This window comes from Xenopus laevis, chromosome 7S (assembly GCF_017654675.1).
Source record: "Xenopus laevis strain J_2021 chromosome 7S, Xenopus_laevis_v10.1, whole genome shotgun sequence".
In the NCBI taxonomy this organism is placed as follows: Eukaryota; Metazoa; Chordata; class Amphibia; order Anura; family Pipidae; genus Xenopus; species Xenopus laevis.
The window spans coordinates 66747159-66760533 of NC_054384.1; the positions used below are offsets into that span (position 1 = coordinate 66747159).

Sequence of the window (13375 nt, forward strand, 5' to 3'; positions counted from 1 at the left end):
AACATAATCAGAGAATGAGAAGCAGAAATATCTATTGTAGACACAATACTGGGAGGCAGGGAAGATAATAACATGGAATTAGTGTGGAATTTCACAGTGCAGAGCCTATTAAGAGAGAAATTATATTGGCTGCAGATTATATTGGCTGCAGATGGGACAATATACTGTATGTGGGGAATAAATACCTGAGAGAAGACTAGATTTTTGCAATGTGGGTGCAAGATGGAGACAGAAGAAGGAAGATGTACAGACAGTGTATGCAGGGGTTTGGTAGAGCGGATTGCTGGATAGAGAATACATATATATGCAAATATACAGTACAGATAGGCAATTGCATCAGTGCAGTAAGGATATAAAAGATGACAAAAGGAAACAAACAGTGAAGAGAAAGAAAATATGGTTCTATGTATGTAAAAGTAAGTTCTATTGTATTTAAAATGCTGTATTTTCAAATTATTGTCTATAATGAATGTTACAAATTACAAATGCCTGCATTAACAGCTCCCGGTTTTGCATATTAACCATAATATGTGTAATGCAGGGTATCCCAAACTCAGAACAGACTCCAAGGACCCGGTCGTGGCTCACCCTTCCGCCTATAACAGCCACCTTTGGCTTCGGGACTAACCCACCGCTGCTGAGATGCTGCCAGGTCTTAATGTGGGAGGCCCAAGGAGAGAGTTCTGAGCAAGCAAGGAAACCAAGCGTGGGGTTGTGGAATGGGAAACGTAGTCTAAAGCCAGGCCGGTAATAATAAGACAATGCAGTACAGATACAGGAGACGAAGGAATAGCCGGGGTCACAGGCCAGGTCAAACACACCAAAATCTTGGAACACAGCAGGATTCAGGTGAGTAGCCAAAAACAAGGTAAAGATCAGGACAGGCAGCAAACTAGACGTAATCAGGGACAAGCAGGGTCAGTAAAGTAACACATCCAGGAACTGTAAAATAGACCTAACGTTGGGCAATAAGCAAAAGGCGCCTATGACTTTAAATATTCGAATCTTGCTCCATAGTGAGCAGCGTGGCTTATTCCTTCAGAACGAAAAGAGAAGGACGCGCCGGGCGTCACCATCGCACCCATATTGGTATGTACAATCACATGTAGAGTGGTATATTTGTTCTGTGAACATAATTAAGTATTCTGAGTAGGTTGGTTTGACACCCAAAAACTAGGAAAATAACCCCTCACCCTGAGAAAGTTGCAGATTTGTAAGAACTTCAGTGTTTGTTGGAATGCATCATATTGCTCGTAATTTCTCCATATTTTTACTGAAAAATTCCAGGGACAGAGTCTTAAGCAATGGCATAAGACAGGGGAATGTGTAGACTCAATGCTATGGCACAGTGCTGCCTTCTTGTGGTCAGAGGTGATCATACTAGTTGCAGAGCATTGTTAGATACAAAACCTTCAACCTGGAGTAAATATAGTTAAAGGAGCAAGAAAAGGGGCCAAGAAATTCCAAGGTTAAGACTGCACCACACCTCTGCAGTTTATCTGTAAACAAAAAAGAAAGAAAATCACAGTTAAATAACATTTCAATTTACTTCTTTAAATCCAGTCCTATAAACTGGTGACACATGGACAAAGCTGCTCATTTAGCAAAGCCACCAAATGAGTGGATTCAGCAATTCAGGTACTACACCAAATATGGCTTATCCAATGATTTGAAGAATATAGATAAATGGAGGGCACACCAATCAATAAAATAATAGGCAATATATGATTAGAGGTGCAAACCTAGTTACCCCTACATAGGGTAACCAAATACTCAGTATACCATAGATCCGAAGCCTGCTGGGAGGTGTTCCAGATGATCGTAACAACCGAATGTCCCCCTGTGCCTCTACATTGACTGCCAGTACCGGCAGTCCATCTTCCGCCTAATAGAGTCAATACGAACCGCTGTATCTCACTAAGGGAGGCCTCCTGAATGGTTGAGTGGCTAAGGTGCCAGTCTAAGGTCCAAAAGGTTGTGAGTTTGACTCCAGCTTGTGCTGAGAACTCTGTGCCAAAGCAGATCCGGTTGGTTGTGCTTCAAGAATACTGTGTTGTAACAGTTTTGCTCAGGCCTGGATTTGTGGCGAGGCCACAAAGGCCCGGGCCTAGGGCAGCAAAATTTTAGGGGGTGGCAAAATTTCAAGGGAAACGCAGCTCTCTAGTGAACTGGCACATGCACTCACACACTTGCAGTGGGCGACTGCACTAAACAGGCTGGGCACTAGGATCTGGCGGCCTACGGGTGCCAAAGGAGGAAATACGAGGCCTGGTTTTGCTAATGAAGCTGAGATAGCTGTGAGTCACAGTTTCCCCAAGAGACCTGCTTATCGTAAATTGCTACAATTTTATCTTTGCTTATGTTAAATTGTTACAAATATATCGAAGTGCAGTTGCACAGTGTTCTGGGCTCTCTGCCAAAAAGCCTCTTATTTTAGTTTCAGAAACGTGTTTTTTTCTGATGTCAGTGCAGGAGATCAAAGAGAAACTTGGCACATTTTAATAAAAATCTGGGGCTGCGAGCTGAGCTGTCAAAATTGGGACTGTCCTGCAGAAAACGGGACAGTTGGGAGGTATGTAACAGCATATGCAAACATTGCCTGCAACCAGTTAGCAGGATGGAAAATGAACAGTATAGAGATTGAATAGAAAAATTAGCTTTAGCATTAGTCATCTGCAGCAGAAGGGGTGGTGGGCCCTTGGCTTGTGTTTTCCTAGAGATCCCAACTACCCCATTCTGACACTGCATATGATTCTTGGTTACCAGAGTCAATGGCAACCAACAACCAGGCCAGAAAGAGACAAAACTAGGATAATAATTCAGAAGCCATAAACTGTAGAACATGGTTATAATTCACTAGCCTGCTAAGAAGTGGTCCATCTATAACATACTAAATGGCATAGTTTTTAACATTGGAGACAAACATCACCAGCCCCTAAATGTTTATTTTTACGTTAAATGTCCCCTTTAAAAACCAGTTCCTTCCTTTTTACTTCACAACGATTCTGACACACATAAATTCTGATTGGAGCATAGAATTCCATGTTAATTGTCGTCTCCACAATTTCTCTCACCTTTCCGGACTTTGATAGAGGCTTTCTGATCGTCAGCTCATTACCCATAAACAAAGAGCAGGTGTACAACTCAACATCTGAAGCATTGAAATGCTCAAAGTGCAGCTGATCTAGGCCACAGGTGATGTAAGGGCTTGCCCTGTTATGGTACAAATAGCAGGAGTAAAACTCAACATTTAAAGCATTGCAACGGTCAAGGTACAGCTGAACTAGGCAACTGGTGCTGTAAGGGCTTGCCCTGTTATGGTACTTATCACTGAAAGAGTCAACGTTATTGGTACTGAGGATGATCTGTGTCTCTCCACCTAGTTTTACTTTGATTTCATAGCGCATGGGGTTGTTTAGGATGTCTTGGAAATGGCAGTCTACCCGTAGCTTTGGACCAGGTCTCATCAGACACTTCAAAGGCTTGAAATTATTTGGTAGTCTGTGGCCTGCAGGACTGATGCAGAATAAAGGGATAGAAAATAGCATCAATCAGTACAATGACTGTACATAAAATATATAGAACATAATCAAATAATACTAACTGCTGGTCCCTATAACCACTTACCACCACTGTATACAGGAGGGTGAGTAGGTGGTGGTAAGTAACCAAAGGGATTAAGTTGATCCAGGGTTGGAACTAGCCTAGGGAACAATGGCAGGGTGTAGGGGGCTCCAGACATGTCGATTTCTGTTGCCTACCCCTAGTCCGGGCCCTTGTGTGCCCGCTCTTCTTTTACTATCGATCCCAATTGTCAAATGCGTCTATATGCACACAGTCATTTCTACATGTGTGTATGCATGCTAGTTCTCACATGCGCACACACATAACATGGCTAGGGCTCCTGGCCAGCTTGGCCCACCACTGAGTTGACCCCCCAACCAGTGGCGTAACTACCCGGCGAGCAGGGGGTGCGATTGGGCCAGGGCCCGCACCCCCTCAGGTCCCCCTGGCAGCTCGCGCACCACTGACTTCTTCAGTGTTTCCGGGCATATGGAGGGGGGCGGGGGCCCGGCTGCACGTCCTGCGCCAGTCCCCCTCTAGTTACGTTACTGCCCCCAACAATTATTCATGGATCAACCCATCAAGTTATAACTAATTAATGGCGAGAATTGGATGTTTTCTTTACCCCAACTGCATTCCCAGTGAGGTCAGCAGGAAAGTAATAAAGCCCATCTGACTCACCCTTGTCTGCAGCTTGATGGGCAAATAAGAATTAAGGTCACATGTACAGTATGTCTGCAAGTGCAGTGAACAAAGTGCACCATTGAGTGCAAACCCCACTATGCAGTGTTTTTTTCGTCAGAATTCCTGCATCGTTGCAATCGCAAAGGGGTGATGCTTGACAAGGGGTGATATTTGCACTGCACCTACCACAGTTCCATTTAATTTGGCAAAATTAACTCAATTGCATCAAATATTTTCAAAGTCTGATGTCATTTCCGGTGATTGCTGGTGTAATTTATTGTGTTTACCATGCAAGTGATGCGTGTGCCCTATTTTCTCTATTTTCTCTATGCAACTAAACTATGGTGATTGATGCTGTACTCTGGTGGAAGCCTGAAGGTACCGCCTGGTCCAGAACTGTCAGTCCCCTGCATCAACAGGAAGCACTCAATTCGGAATGGAAGGACTGACTGAGCAGTGCCAAATATCACCCCTTGGAGGTGCAAGGAGCGCTTTTTGATGCAAGTACCTATAATGGAAGAAGTGTCATATGCTATTGAACTTGCAGAAAAACAAGTAGCTACAGATAAGCAGTGTGCATAACAGAAACACACGAAGGGTGTGGGTCAAAAATAGTAATGGTCCATTATTATGCAAACTTTCTATACTATTAGGGGGTAAGAGACCCATAAGGGCAAAGTAATTGTTTAACTACCCTTAGCATATTTACTCCATTTTCCCAGGTTTGACAAAATACAAGTGACCAACACATCCTAGTATGTGAAAATGTGATAGGGACTTTAGATTGTAAGCTCATTGGGGCAGTACTGGAAGAATATTGCAAATTAAGAAAAGATACTTTACTTTCTCTTGTGTCATTGTTAATGATATCCAATATATTACTTAGCTACGGTGTTATTTACAGGACAGAAAGCCAAAAAGAGACCCCTCTTTAATGTGTATGGTACATACCACTCAAAATAAAGATAACTGGTAGAAAGTAGTTCATGTTGTGTTTTCACTTGGTTCCTGAAATACAAAAGTACACAAAAATATTTCCATTTTAATTTCTTACATTCGAAGTGAAAGAGGTACATTTCATTCTATAATATAATATATGATGTTCTCGGCCTAGTAGAAGAATGTAGTTGAGACATCACTAGAAAGACTTCATTCCAAGATAGAACTTTTCAACCTGTAAGAACATATTCCTTTAAAATGGAGTTTATTACACATGAGAAAATACAAACAGAACTGTGACCTGCCTCATATAATGCTCAGTACTTGTCTTCATTCTTCAATTTTGATTCCACGTGTACCATAAAGTACAGAGTATAGAGTTGTTAGCAGGGACCTCTGAGTGACTAAAATAAGACAGAAGGAGACAGGATGCCTGTAAAGTCAAGTTGCCATTTCAGACCAAAATAACATTGGAAGAGAAAGCAGAATCAGCAAATAACGTTGTGTACACCACCGTGAGATCAAACTCTACAACATCAGACAGATCACAGCAAGTCAACTGTTATTAAGATGGACGTGTGAGACTGGAATTGGGGGGGAGGGATGTTGATATTTATACGTGCCAAATAAACTGCCTTGAGTCTTGTGCTGTTAAAAGTAGTTCGAGGGTCCGGTGTAAAGGGGGTCTGGACTGCAGGATCTGTTTCCTTTATAATTCTAATGTATCCCCTGTTCCCGGACACTTTCTTGCTTATTCTGATGTGAGTGGCGGCTGTGTATGAAAAAGATCTTAAGGGTTGTAGCCATTTTGGTGCGGCATTTATTTTTCTCCAGATCTCATTTTATTCTAAAGCACTGGGGATTTGTGGTTTTATAGGAAAGTTTGTTTTCTCACAATGTTAGACAAGCTTAAATACAAGACCACAGTCCTCAGTGTCCTGTCTTCTCCCTCGTGTGGTGTCCCAGGGCCATAGAAATATCAGCAGTTAGTAATCTTTGGGACAAGTCTATACTATTTTTTATTTCTGCCCTTTAACTCATGAATTGCTGGCACTGTTTTTAATTTATATAACTATGAAATCACTTAATATTTTAAGCACAGGCACTTTACTAATTCATGTATTATACACGCAAAGATTTGATTTATTTTGAATTAATTTACTGATTAATTTATTGGTGTGCTGGCACAAAATTGTTTGGGATTTATGGACATGATTGCATTGGCACTTAGCATTTATAAAAAACTTTAGCAATTTATATTTATTTAAAATCTCTTTTGGAAATTCTGTGTGTGAAGTTTACTGCTACTTTTTTTAAGAATAAACAGGGCAATTTGTTTATTGCTCCATATCTACCTTTAAACAAACAAGCCTTTCCCTTATCTTAGCAGCAGCCTTTGAGCAGCTCATTATAGAGGGGCTTCTAAGTGGAGTGGTAATTCATTTTAGTTCCTCTGAAGTTCTGCAGGTCCACAAGTGACAAAAACAATATATTTCTCAATTAAAACAATAAGCAAATGGTATGTTCAGCACATGCCCTATTCATTGTGCTCATGAAGAAAAGGGGTGTATACTGTTCCTTAAAAAGCACATGCATGCTGGGATATAGGGGCTGAATGCAGCCTATTACATTTTTCCCAATTCTGCAGGGCTAGCAGCCCACTTAAAGCAAACTATACCCATTACAGATCTTGTGTAAATCCAACTTTTTTTTACTAGTTTTACCTAGTTTATGAACTCTGTATTCCCATGTTCCCCAAACAGTTTCCTTAACAAACTTTCATCTTGCAGCAATTTGTCTCTTGCTTCTCTGTTTATTCCACAGTACACAATTCTGTATGCCACTGTTGCAATATTTTGCACTGCTCAGTGTGTTTGGCTGTTTGTGCATGGCCGCAGGCTTTTGTGCTCCGAAATAACCTGTGGCACGGGCATTGCACCCAGCCAGAACTGGATCCAAGAGAGGCTGGAGGGGGGAAACATGTAGGCATGCCCTCGTCCACCCACAGCTCACCCATTCCTTGCATGTCATTTTCATCCGACACTAGTGCAGAGTGCAGTGTGCAGGGGGTCAAGGGCTCCGTACTAAGGAGTGAATAGTTGCAGCCCCAATTGGAAGAGGATGTGACGTATATGTGACATAAACTCTGCTTTTTAAACAAATGTTCCCTTGTATTACCTTGTGAAGCACCTAGAACCATTGTGTTGACCCGGGGGCAGGCACTTGGTGTTGAATTTGCTTTCTCTTTCTGAAATCTGCTGTGTGTGCCCACATCCAAGCCGACAGAATGAATTTGGGTGTAGGCAGGACAGGAGGCTAATACCCATGTAGGCGCTGATTCCCTGTATTTCAGCAGTCTCATTTTTAGCCATATGGGGTATTAGTCTAGCCATTAGGGAATGTTCAAAACCAGTAAGAGCATTCCCAAGCAAGTAGGGGATTTTAACCCTATGGGTCCATACACCCATTTACAGTATGATCCTTTGTGCACTGAAAATATCATCCCCTTATTTGGACAAGTCCCTCTCACTCTGCAGATCATAATATGGGTTTATCCTGCAGACAGCAAACAGAGGGGGAGTTTGGAGCTGCCATCATGGGGGTGCAGGGGAACAACTACTGGGGCAAATCTTTACTTTATCCAAAATAAAACATTTTTTTTATTGAACTTCTGCAGCTACAGTATGCACATTAAAGATGGGCGCTCTTCAAACCTTCAAACACATTTATTCAGTTCAGTTGGTTTTAGATAATTCACCAGAAATAAAGACTTTTTCCAATTACTTGCTGAGAAATGTAGTAACTAAATATAACTGTAACAGTTCAGAATCTGCACACGGATTATACTGAGCTGCCAGACTGAGACACCAGAGACAGGAACATGAAACGTTAAACTTCAATTTTGGAAAAACGCCAAAAAATAAAAAATGGAAAGCAACTGAAAAAAGTCTTTATTTCTGAAAACAACTGAACTGAAAAAAAGTGTTTGGAAGGTGAACAACCCCTTTAAAGTAAAACTATACCCCCAAAATAAATACACAAGCAACAGATAGTTTATATCAATTTAAGTGGCATATTAAAGAATCTTACCAAACTGGTATACTGTATATATATTTAAGTAAATGTTGCCCTTTTACATCTTGCCTTAAAACTACCATTTTGTGATGGTCTGTGTGCTGCTTCAGAGATCACCTGACCAAAAAACTACAACTCTAACTGTAACAGGAAGAAGTGTGGGAGCAAATGACTCTGTCTGTTAATTGGCTCATGTGACCTAACATGTGGTTTGTTTGGTATGTTTGTGTGCACCGTGATTCGTAGGATCCCAGGGGGCTGCCCTGATTTTTTAAAATGGCAATTTTCTATTTATGATTACCCGATTGCACATACTACTAAAAAAGTACATTATTATAAAAATGGTTTATTTACATGAAGCAGGGTTTTACATATGAGCTGTTTTATGCAATATCTTTTTATAGAGACCCACATTGAGGGTTATAGTTTTCCTAATAAAAAGCAAACTAAGTTGAACTGCAATTGTAAATATGATATGCGTGTTTCTTAATACATGGCAAAATATGTAGATAACATCAGTGATGGGCAAATTTATTCGCCAGGTGTGAATTCCTGCATTTCACCGCCGGCGAAATTGCCACAAAAATTCGCCGGCGACAATTCAGACGGCGGCGATAATTCTAGGCACCCATTGACCTTAATGGGCGTCAGAATTGTCGACAGCGTCAGAATTGACGTCGGCGTCTAAATTCGCGTTTTGCAGGAAATTCGCAAATTTTTCGGTGAAGCAAAACAGGAGAAATTCACCCGTCACTAATAAACATCACTAATAAACTAAAAAAGGCAATATGTTTAATGACTAAAGAGAAATGTAACATGTTTCATGTATGTATGTTAGTGACCATGTTTGTGTCCCTTTTTCCTGATTACAGACCTCACTGACTCACAACATTTGTGACCAAATGGCTTTTGTGAACATTCACAAAGACAAAATGTTTAAGAAAACTCTAGAACAGGGGTTATTGCTAACCTTCGCTTAACAAAGTAATTTGCCAGCAAATTATTTAAAATTGTGAGCGGCGCTAAACATTCGCAAAAACACAATTTTAAGCATTGCTTGTGGTTTTTAATTACATTCCCACTTAAAAGAGCAATAAACGTAAAGATTAGACTGCATTTTGGTCCTTGTAATGGTGTTAGAGTGCCATCTTATGGTAAATGCTTGTAGCTACACCAAAGGCCCATAACCGCAATGCCTAATATAAACCTTATATAGTTACAGTACATATCTGCATTGGGTTTAAAATGGCTACATAGCTAATTTGGCTTTAAAAATGTCCATCAAGTTCAACCCCTCCAAATGAACCACATATATAGATATACTTATCCCTATCTATACACTCAAGTAAATTAGGGTTGCCACCTGTCCGGTTTTGACCCTGATAAGCCGGTAATTTAAGGGGCTGCCCGGACAAAATGTCCTGTCCTGTTTTCCAAATTAGGAAAACCGGGCAAGAAACCCCATGATTGACACGGGGATCGACCAATCGCTGCCTCATAGCCACACCCCCGATGTCACGGACCGCCCCCCCCCCCCACCGCGTCACGTCCCGCCTGTTGCCCAGTCTCCCAGGTGGCAACCCTAACGTAAATTAACTTTGGGGCCTATATATCAAGTTAAGTAAAATAATGTAACCCAGGAAAAAGGTGTAAAAAAATGTATGAATTTATAAAGCTATGTATGTTATTTTACCCTGCCCAACTGCTGTATTTTATGCAGCTTTTACTCTGTTACATTCAGGGTGTACCCATTCTATTCAACGGGGAAAATATAGGTGGCAAGTTAAAAACAAAGTAAAATGATGTGCAAAGATTCATCAGCAAAAAAATCCCCACCATTCTCAAGCAGCTGCTTTTTACACCTAAGTTTTATGTAGAAAACTGTATTTACACTGAAGCCTGACAATCAGATGGTGATGGCAATGTATAAGTCATCAGGCAATTTCAGGCCCAAATCCGAGTGGGCAGATGTGGTAGGAATTTTTAAAGAGGATACAAATCCTTAATATAAATGTTGCTGCAGAGAACAACAGGTACAATATTGAGACACATGCCAGCCTGTTGCCAGTATCCAGTATCACTGTGTAAGGCTTCATGTCTCTCTAACTACTGATAGCATTCAAAGGTTGCATAGACATGGGTTGTGTGTGGGATCTGCCATGCTGCTTAAACTGTTGTGGTAATGAATTTATTTATAATTCTTTATATAGTATTGATATCTATCAACCACAGTAATATTGTGCTCAGGTCTAACAGTGAACTTACTTATAACCATAGACAAAGGCATCATAATCTTGATGTAGCAAAGAATGGTGATAAGTCCTGGAAGGAGCACTCTACTAAGGGGCATATTTATCAAGGGTCGAATTTAGAGTTTATGGGAGTTTATAAAAATTGCCATAAACTCCCATTAACTTTAAATTAAAAAAAAAATTCGAGTCAAAAAGTTTATTCACCAAAAAAAAAAATTTGATTTTCAAGAGTCCACCAAACAACTCCAAATTGAGCCTATGAGGTCCAATCTGGCAGGTTTTAGATGGGGAATAAGCAAATTTGAATTCTTAAAGGGACAGTACATGCAACTCAAATCGAATTTGGACTATTCCCTAGTCGAATTACACTAAAATGAACTCAAAGTTCGAATTTAAAAATTAGAATTTTTAATTCGACCCTTGATAAATCTGCCCCTAAAAGTGAAATGCCTGGGTGCTGATGAAAAAAAGTAAAGATAAATGATTCATTTTAAAAAATTGAAAATGAAATATAGCACTCACAGGTCTTATAAAGATAGACTGTGACATTGAGCTTTTTTGCCTTTTTTTTGAAAAGCCTGATGAGTGCTATACTCTCTCTCCTCAAATATGTTTGTGTGGAAATACTGACACCTGCTGGCCATAGTAAGTGGTTGCACAATACATTCATTTAGGACTGGCTGATCTTTAGTATTCTATAGAACTACTATACACAACCATATTCAAGTACAGTGATTTTTTAGCTTCTGGAGATAAGTTGCACAAGGTCCTTTAAAATAGGAAATTTTGTATATATCAATACATGTTAGCTGCTACTAGGGGAAGTATTTTGGTGACAGAATTGGGGTCATATGCTAGAAATAGTATTACTGTTAATTTTTTAACAGTTATGCACCATAGCCCGGTGGACAACCACTTTCTGCAGCATTTGCCGTTGAGTTTAAATACACAAAATACTAGAAGTACTTATACCCTTCAGCTTTAAATCTATTTAACTAAAAGTGCATAATCCTTCTTAAATATATTTAATGGTCTGTCACACTACTAGTTTTCTGTAAAACCACTTTTTGGACAAAATTCTTACCATAAAAAACACTTTTTGGACATTTAAATCAACATCAAAGGGGTGCCCTATTGTCACTTGGAAGGATCTCCTGGAGAATAAGGAGAATTATACAGTATTGTATAGTACAGGTATGGGACCTGTTATCCTGAATGCTCGGGACCTGGGGTTTTCCGGATAACGGATCTTTCTGTAATTTGGGTCTTCATGCCTTAAGTCTACTAGAAATTCATTTAAACATTAAATAAACCCTATAGGCTGGTTTTGCTTCCAATAATGATTCATTATATCTTAGTACAAGCTACTGTTTTATTATTACAGAGAAAAAGGAAATAATTTTTAAAAATTTGGATTATTTGGATAAAATGGAGTCTATGGGAGACAGACATTCCATAATTCGGAGCTATTTGGATATCGGGTTTCCGGATAAGGGATTCTATACCTGTATTCCCTTTGCAATGTAAGGGTACTTTGGGCTGGGGTTCAGGGGGGACTGGGGTTCTACCACAGGGCTCTCTGTATTGGGCCCAATTTTATTAATGACCTGAAGGAGTATGTAGAAGGCAATGAATCTGTATTTACTGGTGAAAGAAATCTATTAAAAAAAATATTTTATTAAGCATGTGTCATGTGTGAATAGCAGTATACTCCTATGATTTTTGTTATTCCTTGAGCTAAACCGGCCAACAGCGTGACTGAAGCTACTCCATGTTTGGTCCTTGCAAATAGGTAGATTAGATAACCATTATACAACCCCTCCCCTCAGCCATTTGTTGGCTGTTTTCTTCTACAGCTAAGCAATAAATATGTTCTGCACAAGCCCTATTCATTGCTCTTTGTTGAACAATTTAGTAAAAAATGCCAGTTAGCAGATGTGAGGGCCACAGATTCACTGGAGGAGATATTAATTTATGAAGAATTGTTACAGCCTCTCATGTAAATTATTCAGTATAGTTTTGTTCTCTGGCATACAAAATGGCATTGTTAAGGGAGACATAACTAAAAATGCCACAATTAGGCAATAATGAATGATATACAGTCATATGAAAAAGTTTGGGAACCCTCCTCAGCATGCAGAATAATTTACTCCACTTTCAACAAAGATAACAGTGCTACTGTATGTCTTTCATTTCCCAGGAACATCTGAGTACTGGGGTGTTTTCTGAACAAAGATTTTTAGTAAAGCAGTATTCAGTTGTATGAAATTAAATCAAATGTGAAAAACTGGCTGTGCAAAAATGTGGGTTCCCTTGTAATTTTGCTCATTTGAATGCATGTAACTGCCCAATTACTGGCAACACAAAAATTGGTTGGATTAGCTTGTTAAGTCTTGAACTTCATAGGCACGTGTGTCCAATCATGAGAAACGGTATTTAAGGTGGCCAATTGCAAGTTGTGCTTCTGTTTGACTCACCTCTGAAGAGTGACAGCATGGGATCCTCAAAGCAAATCTCAAAAGATCTGAAAACAAAGATTGTTCAGTATCATTGTAGCGCTATAGTAAATTGAGTGCACCTTACTCTACTATAAGCTTCACTCCCAGTACATATGCTCCAGATGAGACCTTAAAACCTTAGGGAGTGAGCCTTCGCAGCGATGTGGAAGCAGGGTGTAGTGCAACTGTAACTGTATTCAGGGTGCAATAATTGAGCGCCAGGGGTTCTTATAACTTAACCATTATTAGATTTATTGAACACAATATACAATCCGCAGTGGAGTGTACAATTAGCACATACAGGATCACATTACAATGGATAGGCAGTACTCACAGCACCTTTGGTCAGTATGATTCTCCTCA

At 39.9% G+C, this 13375-nt stretch overlaps 1 pseudogene; it reads right to left on the minus strand.

The window, feature by feature from the left end:
- Positions 1–1380: 1380 nt before the first annotated feature.
- Positions 1381–5369, minus strand: LOC108697963 (annotated as a pseudogene).
- Positions 5370–13375: the final 8006 nt, after the last annotated feature.